This window comes from Rhinolophus sinicus, linkage group LG05 (genome assembly GCF_036562045.2).
Source record: "Rhinolophus sinicus isolate RSC01 linkage group LG05, ASM3656204v1, whole genome shotgun sequence".
NCBI classification, from domain to species: Eukaryota; Metazoa; Chordata; class Mammalia; order Chiroptera; family Rhinolophidae; genus Rhinolophus; species Rhinolophus sinicus.
The window spans coordinates 96,543,263-96,562,897 of NC_133755.1; the positions used below are offsets into that span (position 1 = coordinate 96,543,263).

Genomic DNA, 19,635 nt, shown 5'->3' on the forward strand with positions numbered 1-19,635 from the left:
TTTCGATCCCAAACTCACGCTCTCCATATTTCCCATCACAAAGCTCCACGTTGATTTATATTGTCATAAACAGCATTCTCTTGACGATAGCTTCTCTCATAGCTTGGGGTGAGCTTCTTTTTCACTTCTCTGGCAGCCACCACTTTTAAATCAGGCCTCATAAATAACCCCACCGCTTCCTTTGGATGAGGTCAAACGTCTCCCCGGGTCCACGTTCTCGGCTTGAGAACCTCCTTGCCCCTCCCCCAGGTCACAGGCTAGCTCCCTCCCACCGACTCTCCCCCGCGTTCCCAGAACGCAGCAGAGGAGTACGTGGAAACTGGGCGTGAGCGCGATGACAGTCACACCCGGGCACAGTGTGTGCGAGCGCACGGACCACGCGTGCGCCACCCCAGCGCACGCACACAGCGCCGCGGCCCAGGTCTAGGCACGTTTTCGGGATTGCAGGGCAGGTTGTTAACGAGCGCGCACGCGCGGGCGCCCACGCACGCGCACGCACGCCTTGCGGCTCCCTGGGGCGTAACTCCAGCCCCCGCGATAACCCAGGGCGCGGCCCACCCTCGCTGCAGGGTGTGTGCTGTGCGCTCTAGGGGTCAAGGCGCAGAGTTCGCAAACGACTGCCGCGTGGGCGAGCTGTTTATGCTCAGACTGAGGGAACAGGTTTGACACACGAGTTCAGCACGTTCTACGCTGGTCAGAAGCTAGCAAGGTCAGGCCTCGACTTTTTGCCCGCTTGTTGGAAATTTATTGGTTCCTGTCCGCCCTGGCTCTTTTCGCTCTTTCTCTTCTCTCCGCAGGGCTGCACCCTTCTGGAGCTGTACTCAGGCGATAGGCGTCTAAACCCAAGCAGGGGTCACACCTGCTGCCGGGAGAGGCCTCTGCATAAAAATGTTCTTAAATTTTTAAGCAGCATAATAGCCAGTGGAGTTAGGAAAGCGTGACTTGCCCCGGCCGCACGGAGGGCAGCTCTGGCAGTCATCTGTGACTCGACCACCAGTTAACGTCCTGGACGTGCCTGCTCGGGGAGATATTAGCAAACATTTCAAGGATGTGGCTGTCAGATGTCATTAGCTAACGCACTGAACTGGAGGAGGGCATGGCCAGGGCATATACGTGTAGAATATTTTGGGGAGGTCAGAGTCTGCCTTCTGCATAATAGCCAAATGTCCTGACCTGTACATTTATCAAATGGCTGGAGAAAAGAAGCTGGCACACGAGTAGTGGGATACAGAGACGTGGGAAGGGTAGCTTGACAGAGACCGGGCATGCAGATCTTTCTGGGGTGGAAACGACCCAAATCATACTCTGTAGACTGAAGTGGAGGATCAGGTCAACGCAGTGAGTTCTAGCGCTCACCGTGTGAACTATTGGGTCCTACACTAGAACCCAAGTCCATTTGTGCAATTAGAGATAGGCAACTACCTTGTGTCCCTGAAAATAAGACCTAGCAGGCAATCAGCTCTAATACGTCTTTTGGAGCAAAAATTAGTATAAAACCCCATCTTATTTTATTGTGAGACAGGGTCTTATATAAGACCAGATACAATATAATATTATATATAATAATATAATACCGGTTCTTACATAAGACCTGGTCTTATATTAATTTTTGCTCCAAAAGACGCATTAGAGCTGATTGTCTGGCTAGGTCTTATTTTCGGGGAAACAGGGTAGGAAACACCTGATTATGTGGAAGGGCAAAGTGAGTGCAACTGTAATCTGAATTTCCAAGGAAGTAGGATTTTAGATTATACACAGCAGTGGATTTTACTGCTAAACTCAACCATTCTAGGTTTGGAGAGGAGCAGGGAGGGTTTGGGATTGTACTAAATAGCTGGGAAAATCCCAGTCAGTCTAAAGTAAACAAGCATAAAACCAAACCAAACCTCAGTGCTTCATTAGCCATTCCCTCCATCCCCAAAAGTGCCAGTGCAATCTTGAACCAGGACGAATTTTATGTATGTGTTATCCTCCTAGATAAGTGATTCTACCAGGAAACTAGGTGAGAGATCTTTTTTGGTTGGGGGTTGTAGTTAGGTCTATTTACACACACACACACACACACACACACACACACACACACACACGATGGTAATATATCACAATATGGGAACTTCCCAATACCTGGACTAAACAAAAAGTAACCACAACAAAACAACATTTACCAATGTGAGTTTTCTTTGTCATGAGAGTCCCATTGTGTTAAGGAATGAAGAAAAAACTTTTTTCATTTCTTAGGTATTAGAACTCTTGCTATTAAGATAGAATTCTTTTGGCCAGAGATTCTTAAAGATAGGAAATGTCCCAGATTTGAGGCAGAAGCACAGTGTACTCTTTTTATAAGTTGTTTTCCATAATTCTCTTTCGCTGTTTATAGGAGGGAAGGGGGCTCAGGCATGAGCCCTATCAACAAAATGGGCCCATTGAATGATGCACTTTTATGTTCAATCTAAAGATTCTTTTCCTCTTCAAAGATAAGGGCCATTAAAGACAATAGGGCCAAATAATTCAAAGAAGGATCAGCTCATCTGGGTTCCTGTGACCTTTTCCCCCTTCCTTTAATTCTCAATAGTGAACATCTGTGTTTGGTGGCTAATGTCTGAAAGTAATAGAGACAATTAGAGCTTTCTAGTTTTTCTTGGGGGAGAGAGGTTTGTTTGGGTGCCAGTGTGGAGAGGTAAGAACTTCGTCTATGACGCTGCTTTGCAAGATGAAACTAGGGGAAGAACAGCCGCTAGGCCTTGCTGCTCTGCAGGCCCTGGGGAGTTGAGGGTGGTAATCATGTGCGCTGAAGCTATAGGTAATTCATATTATTCCTTTCTGTATTTGTCTGTGGGCAGTTTTTTTTTATTTTCTTTTTCTTTTTATTTTTGTTGTTGTTGTTGTTTTTTAACGATCTTATCATTTGCCACCTCTATACCAGGAAAAGAAGATAATGTCCATGTCACTCAAGCCTTGTTCTGAATTTACTTCCAGCTGTGATGCCTGTTAAATTGCTTTCCTGAGTACGTTCTTACTCTCCCACCACTTTTGCGAAGACTCTCCTTTCTCTTCCACCTAAGAACAAACTAAAATCAAATGAAACCAAAATAACATGCCAAAACACAGACACCCACCATACGTTAATTTATTGAAAAGTGTTTCAGTTTTCAGTGTGTAAAACTGTGAAACTCACCAGTCTTGAAGCCACTTGAAAGGGTCAAACTTCTGAAAGAATAAGATATTTCGGAGATAAGCAAGTAGATAAATTTATTTCCAAAACAAGTGTCAAGAGTGAAATAACATATTTCCTTAGTGTATGTTGTCCTTCTTGCACTCTGCTGTGGATATTTTATGATCCAAAGCTTGTTTCTTGTAGAGGACATGCACCTGATCTTAAATGAGCAAACCTGTTACAGATGCACGTGTAAAACTACGTAACAGTTTGGAGCTCTTGGGTGAAGTTAAAGTTGAAAAGTGACGAACTATATCTATATCTATGTCTCTGTCTCTCTCTCTTTTCCCTAGAATCTCAGTGGCAATGAAACTTTTTTCTAATGGAGGTCATTTGGAAAGCCATCCTATTTTTAATGTTCTCAAATTTGTAGAAGGAGGTGTGTCTAAGAACCAGAGCATGAGACCTTAAAATGAGGGCAGAGTTTTCCTGTTCGCTGGACACTGGATGACTTACCTGAATGTCATCATTCTAAAGTCTACACAAAAATACGAATTTGCAGTTGAATTGTTCTACCTTTAATCACATATGTGCATAGGCACGGGCAGAAGACTGTTTTCATTCATCATTTCTCCTTGATATTAAACATGTGTTGGGAATTTTGGAACTCTGACTGCTCTAGATCATATTTGTGACTTTGTTCTTACACATGCAGTTTAGAAACCTACAAGATGATAACTAGGTTATTCTTCCTCTCTCTCTCTTTTTTGCTGTTAATAAGTCTGTCCTTCTTCCTTTTCTCTTCCCCACTGTTTTCCCCCCTCCCCAGCATTCTGTCAAGCAATAGGCTGTAAAATAGTTATCCAGACCAGCAGCCAGGCAAGTGCCGATTGAGAGTAATTTCTGCCCCAAGCGTTTAGCCCAGGGCAAAGCAAGCGTGCTCTCTAACTGATCAACCTGGATATTTCATTATTCATTAATTTACTGTTTAACCAAATCCCACTCATTATCAGAGGCAACGCTTGGCAGAGCCCAGCGAACAGTAGCAGTTGGTGTCAGGCGTGGAGAATTGGCCCATTTGATCCTGGGCTGTTTTATTATTCAACACCACTGACTGAGAAAAAGGTCCATGAATAATAAAGAGCCAAAGCGTGTTTGAACTGAGAAGCATGACACAGCCTTACAAAACAGCAGTTAGAAAATTAAAGGCAAGGTGGCCCAGACTTTGCATTTTTTATCTTGGCTGTGGGCACAGACATTTATATCCCTATATTGTTTTCACTGATTTTTTTTTTTTAAGTCTTTAGACAGAGGCATTTGTTTCAGTCAGTCTCACCCTTTCAAAACAGACCATTGAAGAACTCAGGAGCAAACTTACACAGCAAGAAACAAACATGCCTCCAGATGGGAACTTGAAAATGTAATATCTAACCTTATAATCACTTAGGTCCTTTGTGGCCCTTCTCAGCTATGGGGAAGATTTGGGTGGTTTTAATTCTCCTTTGGACCTGCCATCATTCATACCCTGGGTTGGTTAATAATATAATTCATGATGCTGATCAAATGCATGTTAAATTCCTTTTCTGTCCAAATGGTTCCTTGACAAATTTTTGGTTCCTTAAGCACCTGGCTGAAAAGGGCAGATAGCAAAGGTTTTAGGGGTCCTATAGGTAATATCCAAAATCTCAATATGAACGAAGGGCCTATGAAAAATATAGGGATAGAGGGAGGAGTTTATGCTTCCCTAGAAGTAACTTTTTTGAGTTTACACAGGCAGTAGTGGGCATGAATTCTTTCAGGCTCTGTTAGGTCTGTAAGTGTATAGTTGAATTAAATACACTTGTTGGATCCATTGATGGTGGGCCTGGAGGTATAACTGTCTTTAGGACTGACCTGTCCTGTCATTCTATTCATGTATCCTTTTTATTCCTTGATTTATAGTATCATGAGACCTAAAACAGTAATGATAACTACATTTTGTATGTTGTCTTCTACTACCTAGTATCCCTTTCATTTTATCCATGTATAGCCTTACTTACACAAAGAACTAGAACACATGAGCTAGGGCTCTTTCATTTAGATAAGCAGTATCTGTGTAAGAAAAAGTTTCTAGAGACCAATAAGGTCCATATGGGCTGCCTGTGCTCATAAACATATACATATACGAGTACATACACACATGAGGTCTGGCACTTAAGTTCGTGAACTTGCCACCATGCACTTACATTGGCAGCCCTGTACAAACAGCTTGGTAAGGTTTCATAACCTTGGTATATCAGTGTCTAACAGCTATGTTCGTGTCGACATGTGGCGGTGTCTTCCTGAGTGGCGTTCATTATTGTTGTGGTGTGGTTTTCGCGAGAATGTCTGAGCTTGAGTTAGAACAATGAACAAACATTAGATTTCTTGTTAAACTTGGCAAGAGTGGAAGTGAAATCAGGGACATGTTAGTACAAGTTTATGGGGATAATGCCATGAAGAAAAGGGCAGTGTACAAATATATTAAATGTTTTTCTGAGGGGAGAGAACGCGTCACTGATGAAGAGAGGTCAGGGCAGCCAGTAACGAGCAGAACTGACAAAAACATTGCAAAAATTCTTGAATTGTGTGTCAAAATCATCAACTGATTGTGAGAAGCAAAGCAGACCAAGTAAACATCGATAGAGAAACAGGAAAATCTTATCTGAAAATCTTGGTATGAGAAAGGTGTGTGTCAAAATGGTCCTGAAGGAGCTCACCGAGGAACAAAAGCAAAGGAGAGTCAAAGTTTGCCAAGACCTTTTGGAGAGGCAAGATGATGTTTTGGGCCATGTTATCACTGGTGATGAAACATGGGTGTACCAATACGACCCTGAAACAAAGTGTCAAAGTGCACAATGGAAGTCAGCCAGTTCTCCACAACCAAAAAGTTTTGTCAGTCTAAATCAAGATTCAAAACGATGTTGATAACCTTTTTTGGTATCAGAGAGATTATTCATTATGAGTTTGTACCAACTGGACAAACAGGTAACCAAGTTTACTATTTGGAAGTGCTGAAAGGCTACGTGAAAAAGTTAGATGACCTGAACTTTTCACCAACCATTTATAGCTCTTGCATAACGATAATGTACCATCTCACACGGCACTGTCTATGAAGGTGTTTTTAGCCAGTAAAAAAGTAACTGTCTGGAACACCCTCCCTACTCACCTGATCTGGCCCCCAATGACTTCTTTCTTTACCTAAAGATAAAGGAAATATTGAAAGGAAGGCATTTTGATCACATTCAGGACATCAAGGATCACATTCAGGACATTCAGTATTAACGAAGACAGCTCTGATGGCCATTCCAGAAAAAGAGTTCCAAAATTGCTTTGAAGGGTGAACTAGGTGCTGGTGTCAGTGCATAGCTTCCTAAGGGGAGTACTTCAAAGGTGACCGTAGTAATATTCAGCAATGAGGTATGTAGCACTTTTTCTAGGATGAGTTCGCGAACTTGATTGTCAGACTTCATTACATATATGTGTTATGTATATATGTACGCAAGTATGTATATATATACACACATATGTATACAAACGTATGTATATATGTATATGTATACACATATGTAAATGTGTGTATATATCCAAAGGTGGTGGTGATGAGATCAAACTTCAAATGATTTTTAATGTTGGAATCTGTAAACAAAGGTTGAAAGCACTAGGAGGAGGCTAGGCTTTTTCTTACCTCAGGATATTCTCTTGCCTGCCTTGGATGCATTTGGAAACTATTGTTATTAGGCTGGAATTTAAAATAGGACAGAATGTTAGCATGGAAAAGATTCTTTTAACATCATCAATCTGACCACTTCGTTTTAGAGATGCTTAGAAAATGGCTCGCCCAACCTTATGCATGTAGCTCCTGATAGAAATGCAATTACAACTTTAGTTCTAATCCTCTTCTTCTTCTACATAAGAGCTTAGGCCTTTGGTTTTTATTCCAGATACTGGAGTTGAATTTTTTTCTGCATATCTTTCAGTAGTTTTGAAGAAAAGGCCTTAAAAAAAAATCTGATCCCATTACATTGACTACTTTTTGGTATCACAATTTTTGGCATTAGTTATAAGAATAGGGTGAAAACTGTTCCGGCAACTTAGTTGAGATTGGACAGTCAGGATAATAAGGTAAAGACCTCCATTAGTTTCCTTCCTTATATGGTGTACCAGGTTGTTTACTTATTATAAATAAAAGTAAGTATAAGTTAACATAACTAAGTGTGATCATGATTGAAACTTATGGCAGATAAAGATAGTATGTTGACTTCTTAGATCATGACAGTCCTCATTAAATCATGAGCCACGTGCCCTTGGGTATGACTACATGTGAAGAGATCCCAAAGTGAAGAAAACTGAACAAAATAAGGAAGTTTATCGAGAATCACAAGGTCCTTGTTCTCCCTTTTCTTCCAGCCTTGCTCCAGATCGAGAGATTGAGACTTACTCTCTAATGATGTGTGATTTCGGAATGTTAAGATTCTCTGAGGCCCCTTTAAATCCTTGGGATTTAGAACTTCAAAGTGTCTGGAAGAGCAGTAAGTGGGAGGAACTGGTCTTCATAGTCCCTGGAGAAGGGCACTGTTGGAAATTGGGCCGATGGATCATAGGGATAAACAGGCTCAGTGTAAACATCACCTCATCTGGGAAAAAGTCCTTTCCTAACTCCTTTACCTCCTGTTCTAATAACTCTTTTAAAGTTCTCTTCCCATGATTCTCAACCCTGGCTAGAGAGAGTTTAAACACATACTGATGTCCAAGCCCCATCCTCTGATTTATTTGATTGCAGACATGGGTATTGATTCTGGTGATTCTAACGTACAACTAGGGTAAAAAATCAATGCTTTATGTTCTCAGAGCACTTTCTTCATGACATGGCACTTACCCATTGTCCTATTATAAAAGTCTCTCTCTGGGAACCTCATCTTATAAGCTTTAAGTTTAAAGACCATGTTTTAATCAACTTACACAAAATGTGTCTTATAGTAGTTGCTCATTCAGTCAACAGATTCTTACTGAGCAGTTACTGAGGATACATGAGTAGAATCTGGAGATACATCAGGAACAAGACAGACCTGTTCTTTCTTTACCTTGTGAAATTTATAATCTTATCCTTGTAGGCAAGTATGTTGATTCTGGATTTGTGAATCTGTATAGGGTTACCTGATAGCTGGCCAAGAGGCATCTCAGTACCACTAATTGTTGAGCGCTTCGTATGTTCTAGACATTATGCTAGGTTTGGCTGCGTTAGGAAAGATGAACCAGGCTGCAAGGGCTCCTGGTGTGGGCACTCTGTTTATCTGCCCTTTGGATTGGCTCAGTCTGTGTTTCCTAAACCCTGTACATTTGTCAGAATTTCATTTAGATCTCATTTAACTCACACATGAAGCTCAGATTTTTTAAATTTTAAAGGTTTCTGCAAATTGCTAAAATACTCTCCAGTTTCAACCCCTAATGCTACAGTCTAGATGAAAAACAGAATGAATAGGTAGGTATTTACAGATTGCTTCAGCTTCCTTTATTCTAGTTTCAACCCAAGCTAGGACATGTAATATCGTTTACAGGTAATAATGAACTTGGAATTTTTATCTGGCTATTTTAATATGGTGTGTGTCATCAACATTTCCTTTTAAATAAAAGTATCCATTATTTGGATAAAATAATTCCAAACTGTGCATTTCACTTTATGAAGTACTTTCATTAAGTAACATCATTTAATTTGATCCTTGCAACAAGTTTGAGATGTAAGATGGGTACTAAAGCACCTCTCTTGATTTTACAGGTGAGGAAACCTAGGCTCCAGTTGAGACCCAAGCTCACCTTGCAGGAAAGTGGCAGAGCAGGTAAGTGTATGTTCATTCTACCATTCCCTACTGCCATTCTTAACATTATGAATGCACGTATGTACCCATATGTACCACAGAAATACTAAGTTTTGTTACAGTACTTGAAATGCAAAAACAAGAAATCTATTATAGCATATTCATATATAAAAACACGATATATATTTTAACAGCTTATTAATTTACATCAACTAGACACAGATGTGCATACATTTGTGAGAAGTTTGAACTATACAATCTTTAGAAAGGGTACAACTTTACCTCTTTCAAGTATGTAGAAGTGGACTTATACAATAATTAAAAATTCTTTTTAGAAGTCCTTAGAGTGCTAACTTTGATTAATACATGAGATTGCTTTGTAATTATATTCTCAATTATTTTTATGTAAATGGGTACTCCTAAATGCTTGAGGATACTAAAAACAATGTATTCTCTTAAACAGTTTATGTACTCTCCCTGTAATCTTTATTTACATTAGTAAATTCTTCAGCAAGTCTTTTCTCCATTGATAGGGCAAAGGCAAACTTCCCAGCCAGACCTCTGTTAGAGCAGAAATTCTGATTTAAGAGAGTCTGAATTAATGAGGTTTTACTTTATTTAAAACTTAATAGCTTTTGCGCCATATATCTGCTTTTACATACACATATAACCTTACTAATATATGTTTTTATACATTTAAAAATATTTTTCAAAGCTACCAACTTGATTTATCAATGAACCTGAGACGTTTCAAATTACTGAATAGCTTCTTAGCCTTAGTCCATCTGTAGCAGTGGAGGAAAAATTCTGTTTTCTTAAGTCCTTTTATGAGGGTGCCAAAAGGTATAAAAATATGAAGCCATTTAATAGCCAGGCTCTTTGAAAGTACCAAGCACACACAGTGTGCATGTTAAGTTTAATCACACTGATGGATTTACATGTAATGTCTCAATCCCAGACTCGCTCATTAGTGCAGTCCATCTTGAAGTTCTCCCCGGTGAGTGAAGGGTGAAGGTGACTTTGACAGCGATGAGAGGACGGCTGGATGTTGCCAACACCCAGAAAAAGACAGTGGGAAAAAGCTCTACCATATGAGGCTATAATCCTAGCTGTGGTCAATGTGTTGAAAGCTTTATATTTCCTGACCACAGGATCTTTCTATAAAATGAGTAGGGAGGAGGGATATTCCCTGGATTAGCCAGCTGGCTATTTCTATATGCTTATTAAAATTTCTGGAAGAAAGGGTGGTGCCTCTAAACCCTTTTAAAACACATCCGTTTGAGAAATCATAAGCTTTCCTTTTACCGGAATTATTTAGAACAAGAGGGCTGGATAAAATATTTTCAAACTTAAATTTTGACAGTTGCAGCAAAGAAATGGGAATATAGAGAATGGTGGTAAACACAGCAGTAGTAGCAGAAGCAAGGAGAGAATCCAGATGTCACCTCGTAGGAAATCTTTTTCTCCTCTAAGGACCCGCAGGTCAGGCTTTTTAATTTTGGACAAAACACAGTTTCATTCCATCCCATGCAGGGTGCAGGGACAGCCTCGTCTTTTGGAGGCTGCATTTGGAACCTGCTGCCTCTTTGTATTCAGTACCCACATGCTATTCCCCTAGCTGGCTGAGAGAATCCCTGAACAATAGTGGCATTAAAGAAAGCAAAGCACAGGCGATGCATTTGGCTCTTTGTTTAGGGAAGAAAAACAAGCAACTTAACACTTAAAATTCATCAAAAGACACTGGCTCATCAGGTGTACAGTAGAAGCAGCATTAAAGTTGGGTTCCTTATAGAAGAATTCTTCAGTGCGTACTTAGTCAGACTGCCAGACCTGGCTATTCTGTCTTACAGTGATCTTCATCATCATCATCTTCTTCTTTTTGAGGGAGATTTAATAAGTGAAGCCAAGACAAGCTCTTTCTCCCTCAGTTCCTCTCTCACTCTCCTTCTCCCTCATATATATGTATATACGTATATATAATATGTATATTAATACATTACATACACGTATATACATATACATATATAATCTATATATAAAGATAGACAGGTATAGACACATAAAATGCTCTTTTTCATTTTCTTCTTCCTTTTCTCTGAAGTAACCAAATCTTTAAATAGATCACTGAGCTAACCAAATTTTCATTTTCAGAGGTAGGGCTCCTAGGATACACATAGAGGAAATCTAATATACTTTTAGTATCTTGAAATTTTGACATTCCAGTTGAGACACTATATCTTTTTGTCCGATTGGTGTCTTCAGAATCGGTGCATAAGCATGCATATTAGTTTGAGCCTTCAGCAAACTCAAAGGAAAACATTTTGTTAAGAAGTATAATGAGAACAATAGTTTATATTTGTTTAGCTTTTTATAGTTTATAATGTGCCTTTACATATTTTGTTTCATTTAATTCCTGACATCAAGTTTTCTGAAATAATGGATGGTGTAGAGTTGGTTGAATAATGGGAGGTTGGGGCAAGTTAATAGGCTCGTTCAGTGACAAGCAATGAAGAGATTTTGAGCTGATTCTCTGAAAGTCTTCTAATTGGCAGTGGACAACTTGCCACATAAGAGTTCTGTAAAAGAAAAGAGAAAATACCTACTTACCAATTTGCAACTATTTAGGTGAATAATGAAAGAATGAATTAGATGATTTTTAAGTGTGTGTGTGTGTGTTTCCAGTCATCTAGTACCTAAGGAGGGGTTTTATGTCCAGGTCAAGGGTAGTGGTACAAGAGAAAGAGAGGGCGCTGATTTTTGAGAAGTATCACTGTTTTCTGGCATCTAACCATCAGGACTTTGGAGCACAGGAATACAAGAGTAGATTAAATGATTGTCCAAAGAAGGAAGGAATGAAGGAATACAAGTATAAGGATAGAAAGGAAAGCACAACAGAAAGACAGAAAGAAGAAATAAAGGAAAGAATGATTAAGCAATGAACAAATGAGTGAAATGGCAAGTAAGACCATTGTTCTTTGTCACTGAAAGCCTGATATGTATTACCTTAAAATAGTATGTTTAGATTAGAGTGAGCAAGACATTTAATAAGACTCTGAAACATAAAAAGTATTCCTTCCCTCTAACCAGTACTTCTACTTGATTTTTGATGCCAGAAATTTCTTGGACATCAGGCAAAAACTTTTCATTCTTAATTATAAATTAAAAATTCTAAAGCACAAATATGCAAGTAAAACAGTGCATAATATAAATGGCTTTCAGCCAAAGTATAACAAAAGATTTCAGCTGTTTTCCTGTTTAGTTAATAGAGGAAGCATTTATACTAAAACATTCTTTTTGCCTTGGACAGTGGGATGGCATTGCTACTGAATCCCCATGTCTTCACCAGTTCCATGTGCCCCTGACGGCATGCCCTGAGAGGAAGTCCCTATGTTGTCACTGGGCACTTTGACATCTTACAGAACATGCATAAGCTGAACTTGATCACAAGGAAACATCATATAAACCCAACTTAGGGATGTTTCACAAAACAAGCAGTCTGTTTGTATGCTTCAAAAATATCAGAGTTGTGAAACATAAAGAATGGCCAAGGAACTGTTTTAGATTAAAGAAGACTAGAGAGAAAGGCAACCAAATGAAATTTATGATGGTGTATTAGAGCAAAGAAAACGTTCCTATAAGGGTTTATTGGTGAAATTGGTGAAATTTAAATATGGTCAATATATTAGAAAATAGTATTGCATTGATGTTAAGTTTTGTGATTTGGTCATCGTAATATGTGTGATAAAGGGGTGTGGTGTGTGCAACTTATTCTCAAGTAGTTCAGGAGAGAGAGAGGGAGAGAGGGAGGAAGGAAGTGAACTAATGTGATATAGTCGAGAATCTGTGTGTGTGTATATATATATATATACACACACACACACATACATACATATATACATATATATATACATATTCACAGAAGTTCATATTCACAGAAGTTGTTTTATTCTTGCAATACTTGTGTAAGTTTGATAATATTTCCACGTAAAAAGTTTTTAAAAAGTGGAGAAAGCATTTTCTTTTCAGAGAGGATTTCCTTCTGCTGAAGGGAGGAAAATTGAATTATACATTTGGCTGTGTTTCTACAATGGATAATGTAGCAGTTTTCACTGGTGGGTAAGAGTAATAGGCTTAGGTAATGTCATGTTTCTTTACATGAAATGCAAAATGCTAGTCATTTTTGAAGGTTCAGTTTGGTCAGACAGCATAGTTCACACAACTGTAATATATGAGATAATATTATGTCCTCAGCATAAAGGTAAAATGCAAGATGTAGCCACACAGAGCTAGGCCTAGGTCACACATCATTTTGTTTAATATGCTTACCTGGACATTAAAGTCTTGTTTGAAAACCTAATTTGGGACATCTTGGTAGAGTTTCCTTTCTTTAAAAATAGTCACATGGAATTGTTGAAGATATTTATGAAGATTCTTTATAAAGAAAAAATAATTAACAATTAAACACTTATAATAGAATGAAATAGATGTGTTTACTAAATTGTTAAATTAAGCACAACTATAGAAAAAACAAATTCTGAGCGATAGTTGGAAATAATGATATTGTAGCTCTGTGTTCTCTCTCGAATTCTCACCACATCCCTGGGAAGCAGCAGACGTGGCTAGGAAAATGTCTCTGCCCAGGTTCAGGTCCAGACACTTGTTTTTTCTATTATCACCTGGTGTCCCATTGATCCATGTCCCAGGTGAATGCATTCCATCTTACTGTGGCCCACATAGGACTGGTCACTTAATTTGTGTCAGGGCTGATATACGAATTATGGAGAATTCTTATTCTATCTGCCACAACAAAGTTGTGCATTTGAAGTCCAAACTCCTTATGTACTGGTTTTCATGGCTTGAGCTATTAGCTTCCTATCTCCTATTACATGGATTCATGTTCATGCTAGAAATACGATTAGCCTCCCATTTGGTACTTGTTTATTATTCTATAGCTGCTTAGAAGTAAATATCTTTCCTTTGCAGTAGCAGGGGAGAGGATTTGAAGATTCTCTTGGATTCTAGGGGTGGGAAATAGAACAAAGTTCAGGCTGAGCACTACTTAAAAAACTGTCCCCCCACTACTCAGTAGTCATTTACTTTATTGTTACTTCCTGTGTTTTGCTATCAGCGACCCCCCATGACATCAGTAGTCCTCGGTTAGAAGCTGATCACTGACTGCTTTGACAGGCTTTTGTTGTTTAACTGTTTCATGCCCACTTAAATATGTCATACATGTGCCTCCCGGTGATTAAAGTAGCTTTTTCCATGACATAGGTCCTAGATTCAAATAACAATTTTTAAAGGAGTGAATGTTTTTCATACCATCAGGTTTAGCATTGGGCTATAGGGGAAAAAGTTGCAAATGCACAGAATCTGTGGGACTCCCCTGAAATTCTTAACTGTCGGATTTCCACCATAACACAGACACAACTGCATAGCATAATGACAGTGGGAATTTTGGGACTGGGAAGGGGGACTGGGGATTTTCTGCCTGTGTATAAACATCCTGATCCTGCCTTGTTCCCAGAGAACTAAAGGTTGTGCAACTATCTAAGCCTCTACCCAAAAGTGATTTCTGCCATACATATCTGAGTTAGCTCGGTCCTAGCATCAGTCAGAACAAGCCACTAGCAGGAACTGTCACAAATGTGGGGGCAGCAACACAGTAAGAGAGAGTCTCCCTTCAGCAGTAGCAGTTCCTTGGGGTCTCTATAAACATAGCCTCCTATCACGTTGGCTTACAGATTGCCACAGTGTTTACAGATTGTCCTGAAAATGAGATGTCATGTGAGGGGATCCCGGGGTGCAGCTCTTGCAATGAATTCAATATGAAAAATTAAAGTGATGTGGGATCTTAGTACAAGTTGAAAACCTATGCAGAATTGTAGATGAAATGAAGTTAGTACTGTAAATTATGTTATCGTGGATGGGGAACATTTATATCAATCATTAGGGCTGGAGGATGAATTTATATAGAGGTAATTGATGAGTCACATTAAAAAAAAGCTAATGTAGATAATAGGTGAGTAGAGAATAATACCCCTGGTGTTTGGGCCTGAAGCTGTTCTCTGGGTCACAGTAGCTAACAGTCAGGAAATTATTTTTAACTGTGTGTGTTAGAAAATGCTGAGTACCTTTTTCTCTAGACATCCCTGAACATCCTAAGTCATTACAGGTGCTAAAGCCATGTAGGGATTTTAAAGTACTACTTACAGATTCCAGGAGAGAAGGCCTGTGTGGTCTGTTTTATTGCAAGCACAGTAAAAATTAGTGGGCCCTATTTATTCATTACTGATCTGGTGGCAGAGGTGTATCTTAATTCTTCATGTGCTTTAAGTGCTGCTACTATTATTTGTTGGGACGTTTTCCCTTTTTTTCCTGTTAAATCTTTATTCTAGGAGTTGTGTTTATTTGGCACTAAGTTAAAAGGAGAGGATGTTGTTAAAAGAAGGGACCACTTTATTGTTTCTATTAACACAGCATCACAGTACCTACTACTACTAAAATCCAATTGATTCAGTCTCTGAAGTCTGTCATCAAAGGTAATTGGAAACTATTAGAAGTCACAGATATAATTTTTTAATCTAAAAATATATGTCATGATAAAATGGTTGAAATTTTATACCACATATTTCCTTTCTCTAGGTTTTGGTAATATAATAGCGATATTATATTTTAATTTTATTAGTTTTCTATGGTATTCATAGAATACTTTGGAATTTCTGTCCCAGAGGTACAAATGCATTAAACAAAAAACAAAGAAAAACTTCTATTGATAAAGAATCCTGTCTATGCTGACATGTACAAACAAGAGCATTTCAAAATCGGAGCAGACGATGGCAATGTCTGAAGTATCAGAAAGATGTAAGTGGCCAATAAGGATGTATCTGGATTGGACTACAGAGTACAAACAGAAATTTAAGGAAATCCAAAGAAATATTAAATAGTACATTCACTTCCTGAAGAGTGATAATTTAATTGCTGAGATTTCCCCTTTTCCTCGAAGAACTCAAATGGCTAATAAGGTTAAGTTCATTTGAATTACGTTAAACTTCATATTATATAGGCATAATTGAGTGAATACTCCCTGTTATGGACTGAATGTGTGTGTCCCTGAAAATTCATATGTTGAAACTCTACCCTCCATATGATATTATTAGGAGGTGGGGTCTCTGGGAGGTAATTAGGATTAGATGAGGTTATGTGGGCAGAACCCTTATGAATGAGGTTAGTACCCTTATAAGAGGGTTTTTGTCCCTCTCTGCTCTCTGCCGTGTGAGGATACAAGGAGAATTCACCAGTCTGCAACCCGGAAGAGAGGCTCACCGGAACTCAGTTATGCTGGCACCCTGACCTTGGACTTCCAGCCTCCAGAATGGTGAGAAATACATTTCTGGTGTTATATAATAAGCTCCACAGTCCATGATGTTTTTATTATAGCATGCTGAGGTAAGATACCCCCTGAAATAACCCCTTTACTTTTAAACCTGGAGTCCAAATTGATGTTTCCTTCTAGTTTGGGCAAATTTAGACCTAGCACATTGTATCTCACCAGCCCCTTCTTAACTTTCCTGCTCATTTAAGGAGCTCAGAGAGACCACTTCTGTATTGGCCTATTTGATCTCAACCTGAGTTTCGCGTGTCCTAGGAATACTGCAATTTAAAGCTGGTACTATTCTTTTTTTAAGAAAATGGTTTTATTCCTAATTTTTAGTTCCCATACAGTTTACAAATACATTTTTGCTCTGATAATATGGCTTTGCAACTAGCAAAGCAGTTGAACTAACACCCATAACCACGGGTGGGTAGACAAGTAACATCCACTAATGTTTCTCTACATAAACTGTTCTTTTAATATCACTTTTTAAAAGAAGCAATTGAAAATAGACTACAGAATGTATGTAGGCAAAAAGGCAATTAAGTGAATCTCTTGAAACACTAAATGTATAATAAACAGTGCGTATTGTCAACATTTACATGATTCACATCAAAATGACGACATCTTACAATGTATTTCTTTTAAAGGATAGATTTATCAATAAAATGTTACATATCTTTTAATACACTGGTACAATACTTCATCTACTGCAGAAAAGCTGGTATTATTTATAAGGATGCTATTTTTAAGGGTATTCGAGAGTCAGGTGAATACTGTGGTTTGTTGGTTTCCCTCTCGCGTCACAGACCTTCTGGAGGCAGGGAGCTATGGCCACTCAGTGTGGGAAACTGTGGATAGAGAACCATTTTAAGACTATTCAGGTAAAAGGCTATTTTTGATTTAAGTTTGGGTGCATCCGAGATTGATTTGGTTGCCATCCATTTTCTTTGCAAAGGATTTTAATGGTAGTGCAAAACACTGTAAATTGTTTTTCTGAAGAAAGAAGTTTCTCTTTGATTTAGCCATCTACATTTTGGTTTTATTCCTGGTTCACCCGAAATGGGCTCCCCAAATTGGGCTCCTCTGAAGCTTGATGTAGGAACTGCTGAACTCATGGCTACTCCAAAGACTTTCATGGCCCTCTGTTTGCCTCTTCTTGTCTGTTCTGGTATTCAAACATTGAATGTTCAAACATTCTTGAATATAAGACTTTATTTTTTGCTGTTGCTCACCAAAGAAATCTTGTATAGGAATTCAGTTTATGAAACGATGAAAACTAGATACTGTTGTGGTCCAATATGTAGTTTCACTTCCTTAATATGATAATTTTGGAGAGTGTATAGACTAAGCCTTATGATTATGATGTGAACATTTCCTTATCAAGAAGATGCGACCACTACCTTTTTGGCAGTGATGACCTCTCCACGGGAACATTCCTCTCACAAAGGGTCTCCTTCCTTCCCTGTCCAGCAGAGAAGAGGAAACACAAGAAGAGGTGCGTGGTGGAGTGCCCCAGTTCCTACAGCATGGATGTGAAATGCCCAGGATGCTATAAAATCACCACTGCCTGTACCTGTGAACAAAGGACAGTTTTCTGTGCAAGCTGCTCCACCATCCTCTGCCAGCCTACAGGAGAAAAACAAGGCTTACAGAAGGACACCGCTTCCCAGGGAAGCAGCACTAAAAGCTCCTGAATCAAGATGCATAGGAAACCATCCCAATAAAAACATTTTGGATAAAAAAAAATGGAAAAAAAAAATGGGACCACAACATTTACATTTTAGTGACATTACAGTTGTTTTGGTGGATATCTGAAAGAACATTGATATGTGAATACCAGGTATAATTAGCTCTTGGGGAAAACAAATCACTGTGTTAAATCTCTAAGCCATGAAAATAATGAAATAGCATATTAGTGATTATTTGTGTCAGTGTAGAAGAAACTAGATCAGAAGTCAAGATACTTGGGCACCAGGGCTGGCTCTGTGACCTTGTACAGCTCTTCTAACCAGTTTGGGCCTTAGTTTGTTCACCTGTAAAATGAGAGAGCTAGGGTAGACCAGTTGGACTTTATCACCCTTCCAGCTCGGTTATTCCATGCCTTCCAAAGGCATTTTAAAAAATAATCATCTGACCTTTTTTTATTTTATTTTTATAATTATTCTGTTGGGTATGTACCCAGATGACAGCTGGGGGCTCTGTTCAGTCAACTTATTAATGAAAGTATTACTGAGTTTGTTCAGAAGATCTCAGATACGCTAATTGGCAGCTGCTCTGTTCTTCTCAGGGAGCGATTCCAAATGAAATATTTGGAATTGGGTTTGAAACTTCTTTCTTATTCCTGCCTGAGGGATTTATGTAAAAGAATAAAAATTTACCCTAAGTCAGAAGATTCTCTGGTCTGATCCACCTCTTCTAGGACTTTATGAGCAGGAGGGAAGGTTATGGCAGTTTTTCATTTTCTAGGAGAATGTCAGAGCTTGGAACAATAATGGAGTCTGGAATTGCTCTTCATAAAAGTGTATGAAATTATCAGCAGAATGGAAGGGAAATGCAGCAGGTGAGATCAGAGATATAAAAATAATTTTCCTATTACAAAGTAGTTTTCTTTCTTTAACTGACTTGCAAGGCTAATCCACCCTGATAACCATGCTGGGTATTTATCTGGTAATATATTTCTGTGCAAATAACTTCATCCTGTATTATTATTATTATGATAAATTCTCTTCTATCAGGAGCTTTCCCAAGTGGTGTAACACCCTAAGCAAAGTTGCTTCTGCCGATGACACAGGTGATTGTGCACACAATTTAGAACTTCAGATCTCGTGAGAGGCATTCCATGAAACTTAACATCCAAAAGGCTAATAAAAATCATGAACTTTAGATTGGGGGAGGGGTTTATCACTTTGTGAGGGGTGTTAATGTCTAACTATTACATTGTTTTGTACACCTGAAACTAATAATAATAATAAAAAAATCATGAACTTTAAAAGTCTTGACTAAGTTTGCAAGGGAAATGGGGATAAGGCAACTCAAGTATCCCAGGACAAGCCAACCACAATGCCTGCGAGGAACTGGCATCCATGTAACCTTAAGAATGTAAATTGAATAATAATTATTTTGTAGAATTTAAAGCCACAGAAGATGCCTGGGGTCAATATTCAATGCAGGAAAAAAAGAGATACCATGCTTAAAATTCTGTTAAGGAAACTTGAAGACTGTTAGATTCCCAAGGCTTTCTCTATGTAGAAAAAACATTCAGCTGAGCG

General features: G+C 38.8%; 1 long non-coding RNA gene across 2 annotated transcripts; it reads left to right on the top strand.

The window, feature by feature from the left end:
* Positions 1-518: 518 nt before the first annotated feature.
* Positions 519-19,275, top strand: LOC141571871 (uncharacterized). Of its 2 annotated transcripts, none has more exons than XR_012496925.1 (4): positions 519-709; positions 8,949-9,009; positions 15,720-16,366; positions 17,837-19,275. It is a non-coding gene; the product is annotated as an uncharacterized LOC141571871 (long non-coding RNA). The 2 variants fall into 2 exon arrangements; XR_012496924.1 differs by having other exon boundaries at positions 17,840-19,275.
* Positions 19,276-19,635: the final 360 nt, after the last annotated feature.